Source organism: Dipodomys spectabilis, unplaced genomic scaffold, assembly GCF_019054845.1.
Source record: "Dipodomys spectabilis isolate Male_0828 unplaced genomic scaffold, ASM1905484v1 ptg000449l, whole genome shotgun sequence".
In the NCBI taxonomy this organism is placed as follows: domain Eukaryota; kingdom Metazoa; phylum Chordata; class Mammalia; order Rodentia; family Heteromyidae; genus Dipodomys; species Dipodomys spectabilis.
The window spans coordinates 4208901-4218616 of NW_024871126.1; positions in this window are offsets into that span (position 1 = coordinate 4208901).

Below are 9716 nucleotides of genomic sequence, written 5' to 3' on the forward strand. Positions count from 1 at the left end.
TGTCAGGACTGAGATTTGAAACTAGGGTCTATGTTGACAGGTTGGCCTATGGCTTCCCTGAGAGCCCACCAGCCAACAGCAATGGCAGGTCAGGTCCACTTTACAGCCGTGTCATTCAGACCCAGGATGGTCACTGTGTAAAGAAAAAAAATAATAAAAACCCAGGCCTCTGCAGCTCACCACTTTTTGTGTTTTCTAGCTTTTTCTTTTCTTCCTGACAGCCCCCTGGGCTTAGGATCTCAGGATCAGAGACTGCATCCCAGCTTAGGGAGATCCAAACAGAGGCAGTTTCCATGACCTGATTTCAAGCTCCATGGTTGGCCAATAAATAAATAAATAAATAATTTAACAAAATTAAAAACTAAAGCTCCCTGGTTTGGAATTTCTGCCAGTTTTATTTCCTGGCCTGGGATTTGAACTCGGGTTCTTGGTAAATCTGTAGCAATGTGAGGGAAGAGTTACCACTAGTTGAGTTCAAACCCCATGCCAACCAAAAATGAAAAATTAAGTCACTGATATTGGCAGGGGGAGCTAGTTTTCAAGATGGGAGGGAAAGGATGGTAATGGGAATGCAAAGGAGGAGGCAACAATGCTCAATAGGAAATGTCCTCATTTCCTTGCTCATGTAACTGTGACCCCTCTGTACAACATTTTTACAATAAATATACAAAAAAAGAAACATATTAGTTTTCAGAGAAACACTTTGGGGGATAAGGGAAGGAAATATGAATAGCTGTACAAAATTCTATGCTACCTATTTTTAATTTTCAGTATGGAACTGAATAAACATAACTGCTTCCATTAAAAAAATTAAGTCACTGTCTTGGAACTTGGGCCAGTATTTCTGCCATTGCTAGGATTTGAGCTCACCATCCAGGTAACTCTTTTGCAAGGCAAAACTCACTATCCTTGAAGAAAAGGAATTCACGCTAGAGTTCCCAGGGCCTAAATGAAGGCCCTGCAATGGAAAAACAACATTTCTATACATGTGTAATGAATGTATGATATATACTTACATATGTATGTTAATTTCATATTATGATTTTTATTATTGATTTTGTATTTTATTTTTATTTGATTCATTTATTTATTGATTATTGTATTTAGTATTATTATACACATAATATTTATTACATTTTGCACAGCACTTATAAAATTATACACAATAATTTAGGACATTGACTCACTTTTCACTAATATTTTATTAAGAGTTGAAATATAATACATAATTAAATGGAGCCATTTGTCACAGTCTTCACATGTTTAGAGTCTCTCTCAAATAGGAGCTTTTTCTTTTTTTTTTTTTTTGGTCTTCTTTCTTTTTCTTTTTATTGTGAAAATACTGTAGAGAGGGGTTACAATTACATGGGCAAGATAATGAGTACATTTCTTATCAAGCATTGTAGCCTCCTCCTTTATTTCCCCTACCCATCCCTTCCCATTCTCCCTGAGTTTTTTCTTAGCTTTGCACATCATCTTATAGAGATTTCTCTAGATGATTTATACTCAGAAGCCTTTTCCTGAGGATAGGCAAATTGAAGGATAAAATTTTAAGGGTGGGGCTAGAAATGTGGCTTAGTGGTAAAGAGCTCGCTCCCTCAGCATGCATGAATGCCAGGGTTTGAATCCTCACTGACACATACTCATGAAAAGCCAGAAGCTGTGGAGTGGTTCAAGTGGCTAACCCTAAGAAAAAGAAACACAGAGATAGTACCAAGGTCCTAAGATCAAGCCCCAGGACTGACAAAAACAATAGGCCAGATGCCAGTGCTCACACCTGGAACACTAGCTTCTCAGCAGGCTGAGAGCTGAAGACTACAGTTCAAAGACAGCCTAGGCAAAGCCTGTTAGACTGTTATCTCCAGTGAACCACCAAAAGACCCCACCTGGCGCTGTGGCTCTAGTGGTAGAGTGTTCACCTTGAGTTGACGGGTCCAGGGACAGTGCCCAGGCTTGAGTACAAGACACATAACTGGAACAAAAGTGAGGATTAATCAAAGTACTTTCCTATTTGCTAATTAGGAGAACGTTCTCTGGAAAATGAACACTGATGTACACCAGAATTGGAGTTAGAGCTCCAGGTTCAAATGTAGCAGATTTATATTCCCAGCCTCTTAGACTCTAGCATTGTAACCTTGTGTCCTACATGGTTCTTAAAGGTCCATTGTTGAAAGGCTTAATATGCTTCCCGAACCCTATGTGATAAGCAGTTGACTTGTATTGTCAATGTCATTACATTTCTGAACCTAGCCCTAGCTCAAGAGGCTGAGGTCTCAGGATCACAGGGTGAAGCCAGCCAGGGCAGAAAGGTCTATGACACTCTGACTTCCACTTCTGAAAGGTCAGATGTTCAAGAGCTTCCTGTGTTTCCCTTGATGATGAGAAGCTACTTGCACTCTAAATGTTCTTAGTGGTCTCGAGCTATAGAAGCAGGAAAGAAACATTATTGAACCATCCTGGGTTTAAAAGAAGTTATCAGGATCCAAGCCCTTGAACTGTTTGCAGAAAAACTCCAGTGTAACACTGTAATTGAAGGACATAAAATGGTTGCAAAAGCCAGGCTAGGTGCAGAAACGTAGGCCTACAGGATTAGGAGGCAGAATGTACACACTCAACAGGGAAGTCAGCTGCAAAAGCCAGCAATGGGAGGAACCCTGAAACATTTGTTAGAGTTACACCAGGGACAGGCTTTTCTCATCCTCTTCAAAAAATGACTGATTAACCTTCTTCCCTCAGGTGAAGGGAGCCTCAGGCTATCTTTAGGGGAAAAATAGAGAGCCAGTTTAGTGGGGGAGAGGGGAGGAACAGAGAAGAAAAACCCTGCTCTTTGGTCTTAAGAAATGGGGTTTTGACTGTCCATCTGTCAGATTTAAAGACCATTCTTCTTCCTCTGCCAGTCCATTCTCCTTCCTTCATTATGCACATCATTAATGCAAATTCCCAGTCCAAGGAGAAGCAGGGCCCTTTCTCTTCTGTCTCCAAGCACCTGAGTTAGAACCTGGCTCTACCCTCTTGGCTTTGGGGCATTTGGCTGCCTGAGAAGTGGGAAAGAGACAGTCTTCCTGCTCTGTGGTTGTGTGAAGGCAAAGCTGGCAGCCGGAACATTGCAGAAGGCATCATGACTGGGAATTGTTCCTTTCATTCCTCCTGACATCCAAGACCAGGTTAATCTATCATGTTTCATTCTGTCTATAAGTTTATCTGTCTATTTTTCTTTCTATTTATCTATCTTTCTTTCTATCTATTATCTATCATCTATCTATCTATCTACCCACCTAGCTACCTAGCTACCTACCTACCTACCCACATAGGATTCGTTTGCCAGGTCCAGCCACAGCACCAATTCTGGCTTTTTCTGTGTATGTGATACTGAGTAATCATACCCAGGGCTTCTTGCATGCTTGGCAAGCACTCGTTCACTAATCCAAGTCTGCAGCCACATCTTTTTCTTCATGGTAGTTTTTACATAAGTATGCTACCATTTTACATCCCCAAATTTAATTTTCTGAATACTAGTTATTTCTACAAAACCTTATCTTCTTTTCCCCTGCCTGATTTGTGGCTGTTCCTACATTGGCCTCATAATAAAATGTAAATAAAGACTGCTGAGAGCTTAAGTGTGCATCATATAAGGACATAGGCCTGAAACCCCAGAAGAGAAAAGCCATGGGCCTGAAATAAAGAGAATGGTGCAGTATGTGCAATGAGCATATCTGAAAAATGAACCAGTAATCAAAAGGAGAAGCATTGCATATGGTCTGTTTGTACTCAGGGAGGTCATATACATACATAAGTAGGTAGTGGACTGATACATAAACTTGGCCTTCTCTTTTTGAAAAGAGAAGCCCAGTGCTGAAACACAGGGCCCAATGCATTGCTCAGATGTTTCCTACAAGGCTGAGGCTTTACCACCACCACAGCTCCACTTCCAGCCATCTGGTCATTAATTGGACATAAGTGCCTCCCAGGCTTTCCTGCTTGGTCTGGCCTGTGTCCCCTGCTCGGCTTTCTCTCTCAAAGCTGGAACTTTAGCCTCTGGGACACTGCTCCACTTCTGGGTTTCTGGTGGTTTATTGGCGATAAGAATCTCACAGACTTTCCTGCTCAGGCTGACTTTGAATTGCGATCTCTCCAGGAGACTGAAACCAGCTTTTTCAGGGATTCCCTGAGGAGCCCCTCCACACAAAATCTTAGTCTAAATCTCGGGAGGTACTAGAGAAAAACAGAAACATGTAGATGCTTCTAGTGTGTTCTAGATAATGAAGATTGGAGACACACAACACTCATAATTATTAGATCATTTTATAGGCAAAAGGAGCAATGCAGACAGTATGAGGATTGCTCCAGCTTTCGGTTCTCTCATCCTTAGAAAGTAAATTCACTGCAGCTCAATGCTAAGTGACGGAATTGGCATGTAATGTAGACATTAGCTGCCAAATCCTGTGACACTCATTTCTCACTTTTGGCTTCAAACCTGTGACTAGAGGAGAAGATGAGGAGAGAAAATCCTTCTCAGAGAAAGCAGCTATAAAGAACATTGGAAAGCTTTCTTATAAATTCAAACCACTGGAATGACCCTGTTAAGAAGTCAGATTGTACAGATTAAAAAATGAAGAAGAAAAGAAAGGCAAAAGCCAGTGGTGGCTGACTATAATCCCAGCTCCTCAGGATGCTGAGATGTACAGAATCTGAGTTTGAATCCAGCCAGCATAGGAAAGTCCATGACACTGTTATTTCTAAGAGATCACAGAAAAACCCAGAAGTGGGGCTGTGATTCAAGGTTAATGCAATACCCTTGAGTAAAAGGAGCTCAGGGACAATGCCTAGGCTCATAGTTCAACCCCAGGACCTGCCCCCTCAATAAGAGCCTGTACCTCCATGTCTCCGTGTATATGGATGTATTCCTATAGGTGAATCTCCAGAGTAGCTATTATGAATTGCACCAGTCTAGAAAATTTGTTTTCAGTTCAATGATTTCATAACAGAGACTCCTTTCATTACAGTGCATGTTCCGGGGCTTCCTTCATTGTTCCCAGTGTAGCCTGAGGGTTTCTCTGCATCCCAGCCCTGCTGGGAAAAGTCTCTCTCATTGTTTCTCTGCATCCCAGGCCTGCTGGAAGAAGTCTCTCTCATTGTCTGGATATGTAGACAAATGGCCTCACTCCTGTTCAGCTGTTTAACAAACAACTCCATTTGTGTCAGTTAGTGATGATGAGTGTAGGCAGGCTTTGAAGGCCAGGAGAAAAAGGCCTCTTTGTATCCCAAGCGATCCCTCTCCCCAGTGCTCTGCTTTGACAGGAAGCCTTCATTTGTGCCACCTCCCATGGCAGGCCAAGTCCTGTGCACTTACCCTGCCTTTGTGAGACTATATTCCGGTGTTCAGATACAGTGCTCAATATAACTAAGGAGACCTTCTGGCAGACAACTAGGGCACTGAACCTAATGAAATGTTTCATTGTTGGAGATGATGGGCCTATGATGCCTCTCCCAAGTTTCTGGAAGCTTGGGAAATCCAAAAACATGTCAGATATCTCAAAGCTTCCTGTCATCTAGGGCTGGTGAAGCTCATCAGATATTGAAACTTTTGACCTCTCCTAATTAGGCCCTGGGTGGCTAGGCTTGGGGGTTGAACAAAGGGCCTGGGTACTGACCATGACCTCAGGGCAGAAGCCCAGTGCTTTAACATTTTGTGTCACAACTTCACTTCTGGTCTGTGTGTGTGTGTTCGTGTGTGTGTGTGTGTGTGTGTGTGTGTGTGTGTGTGTGTGTGTGTGGCTGTGCAAGTGCGCATATACCAGTCTTGGAGCTGGAAATCAGCACTGTATCTAGTTTCTCTTGTACGAGTATAGCCCTCTCCTAATTGAAACACTGAGCCACTGCAGCCTTTTTCTAGTGTTGTGGTCCTGAGAAATAAAGTCCAGGGTTTCATAGATGCAAAGCACTCTACCCCTAAGGCACATTCCCAGCCCTCTACTTCAGGTTTGTTAGTTTGTTTCTGTCTTTTATGTTGTTGTTGGTTGTAGGAGTTGAAGTCTGGGCCTGGGTGCTCTCCCTGAACTCTTCAGCTCAAGTCTTGTACCCTACCACTTGAGTCAAAGCTCCACTTCATGTTTTCTGGTGGTCCATTGGAGCTAAGTGCCTCAAAGAATTACCTCCCCAGGTTAGCTTTAAACCATGATACTCAGATCTCATCCTCCTGAGTAGCTAGTATGACAGGCATGAGCAACAAGCACCCAGCTTCAATGTCAGGTTTCTTAGTGGTGAATTGGAGATAATAGTCTCATGGGACCTTTGTGTCTGGGACAGTTTGAAACCCAGATCCTCAGATCTCAGCTTCTTGAGAAGGCAGGATGACAGACCTCAGCTATCGACACCTAGGTGGCACTCTGCTGCAAGGGGGTCCTTGGCTCCACGTGGAGGAGTGCTAGCCATGTGCCCAAGAGGTAAGGGTCAGTGCCTAGGCCCCGAGTTCAAGGTTCATGACTGTGAAAAAACAGAAAGAAAAAAAAACACAATTGTCTACAGGAGCCAACTTACTAGCCTTCAGTAATACATAATTTTGTCCCTGCCATGGGGACATATCTGAGCCTCAATATTCTTGTCTGCATAATCATCTCAGTTGTGGAGCTCTTACAAGGACCCAATGAAAGAATGCACCTGTGAAGGACACAGCACATGGCACTCTTTGCATGACTCAACACACAGCATCTTGTGAAAGACCCAGAACACAGCACCCAATGCAGAACTCAGCACACTGCACCCTGTGAAGGACTCAGTACATAGCACCATGTGGAGAACTCAACACAGAGCACCTTATGAAGGACTCAGCATTTAGCTCTATTCCACAAGCTGTTATTAGAATTAGGGTGCTTTCATCAGTATCACCATTCTTTGAGGAACATTTCACAAACCACACAAGTTCACATCTAATGGTTTATTGTGGTGGTGTTTTTTTTGGGGGGGGGGAGGGGTTAGGCATATGGTTTGAACTCAAAACATGGAGATTATACTCTAATAACATTTGCTCAAGGCTAGAGCTCTACCACTTGAAGCCACATTTTAAAGAGTCTCACAGAATTCCTGCCAGGACTGGGTTTTAAAGCCCCTGAGCAGCTAGGATTATGGGGGTAAGCATGTTGTGTCTGGTTCCATGGAGCTGGTTGCAGCGTTTATATCTGGCTAAGTCAGGTTAGGTGGCAGCTGTCAGCACCAGACTCCTAGCTTGCTCTGTGATGTGGTATTTGAAGTTCTGTCCTAGTATAGTTGCAGTTAGAACATTCTACCTTTTTGTGGTGGCAGTCCTGGGGCTTGAGTAAGGGCTTAGACACTGTCCCTAAGCATTTGTGTTCCAGGCTAGCACTCAATTGATTGAAAGACCTCAGAACTTCCCAGTATTCTGTTTATATGGCACTGAGGAATCAAACCAAGGGCTTGGTGCTTACTAGGTGAGCACTCAACCACTGAAACCAGGAGTGACCAGAGATTGCTGTATATAAATATGATATAAACAGAGAGATGGCTGTATATTATTAAATTATAGATAATATTACTAGCAATTATTAGGTATGAAATTATGTCTCCATTCAATGGTGTGTCCCAGTGGAACAATTAATAAATCATTAATTAATAATTACTCTATATCTTGTTATTATCCATACATATAATTACATATTTTATAGAATGAGACAGATGTCTATATATAGTTAAATTATGCACTATGTGTTACTATCAATTAGGTATCTAATAATATCTCCATGTCATTTTTATTCTGTTAATGCTTAAGAAAATATTAATTAAACTTAATCCACCTCCTATAATTACTGTGTCTAATTTTATCCCAGAATGATTCACTATTAATTCAATCTCTTTTTCATTTATTTTAGTGACAATTATTCCACTTATGACATTTTTTACCTTTATGACCTCCTATTATATAGTATATAGATTTGCACCCGAATTATACATCCTACCTGACACTGAGCACTTTCAAAGAAAAGGAAAAATGGGTCCCGCTCAGCTTCTTACTCCAAGATTCTATTTTTGGCAGTGCTAGGATCTTGACTCAGAACCTAGAAGGCTCAGTTTATGAATGGGTGGTTGTCAGCAAAGCAGCCTCTAGCCAATTCATCTGCCAGGCAGTTGCCAGGCCCTGAGTTTGAGCCTTGTATGTTGACTCCATATTGCGCTTAGTGTAGTTATTCATTTAATTTTTTGTTTTATTCATTTATTTACCATTTATTTTATTGACTTATTACACGTGGAATAATTACTACATTTATTACATAGCATATAGATTTGCCTATGTATGAAACTTCACACCTGACACCCAAGATGTTCACAGAAAAGGAAAACGTGTCACCATGGGCTTTTTACTCCACACTTCAATTTTAGAATTTGTGAGTGCTGGCATCTGAACTCACAGCCTACAAGGCTCAATTTATGAATGGATGAATGTCAGCTTGGCCAGCATGGGGCAGAAGGAGCTGACAAGCAGTTCCCAGCACTGAGATCAAGCCCCAGGGGTTGACAAAATAAGAACAGATTGGCATGCAGATGGTAGTACACAAAGCAGTATGGAGGTTCCTCAAAAGACTCCACATAGAGCTCTCCTATGACCCAGCAATCCCACTTTCGGGCATTTACCCAAGTGATCACAAACAAGACCATACTGAAGCTACCAGCACAACTACGTTTATTGCAGCATTATTTACCACAGCTAAGATATGGAACCAACCCAGATGCCCCTCAGTAGATGAATGGATCAAGAAAATGTGGTATATACACACAATGGAATTCTATGCCTCCATCAGAAAGAATGACATTGCCCCATTTGTTAAGAAATGGAAAGACTTGGAAAAAATTATATTAAGTGAAGTAAGCCACGCCCAAAGAAACATAGGTACCATGGTTTCCCGTATATGCAATAACTGGTATATGTCTGAGTCAAGCAGAAAAGGTCAGATAAGTTGATGTTAGGGGAATAAACCCCAAGATAAGTATTCAAATTTTTTTGTTTTTTTTTTCCTTTCATGCAATTGTTTCTAACATATTTACAAGATGATTTCTATGTTGCATTGTATGCCCTTCCCCCATGCTATAACCCCTGCTTTCACTGTATTTGATGTTGGTATAATTTGTGGAGGGGAAGGGATACAGGTGGACCCATTGCAACAATGAGATGTACAATTCATTATGTCGAAAAACGAACTTTACAAGTTTGTTGCGGAGAGCGGGGCAGGATCTGATGGGGGTGACGGGTAGTATGGGAAGGGATGGGAAGGAGAAATAAAGAGAAGGCAACAATGCTTGATACAAAATGTACTCTTTATCTTGACCATGTAATTTTAACTCCTCAGTAAGGTATTCTCACAGAAAAAGCCCTGAAAAAAAAAAAACAATTAATATAGATCTTTATAGAGTGCTAAAGGTATCTATACATTCTTCAGTTATATAGATTACATTCTTACCAACTCTTGGGTATTTATTATGCATATAAGCAATTAATATGACTGTTTCCATCCTTAATGAATTTTTAATTGAATCAACCACTGTTCTGAAACTATTCCATCCATGGAATTAAAAGTATTCTTTTAATGTGTCAAAAATATTCATTAAAATCCATCGGTCTCCTAAAATCACTCTGTTTAATTTTATAGTAGTATCTTTCAGGAACAACTAATTCAACCTTGACATTCGTAAAATTCCATCAGTATTCC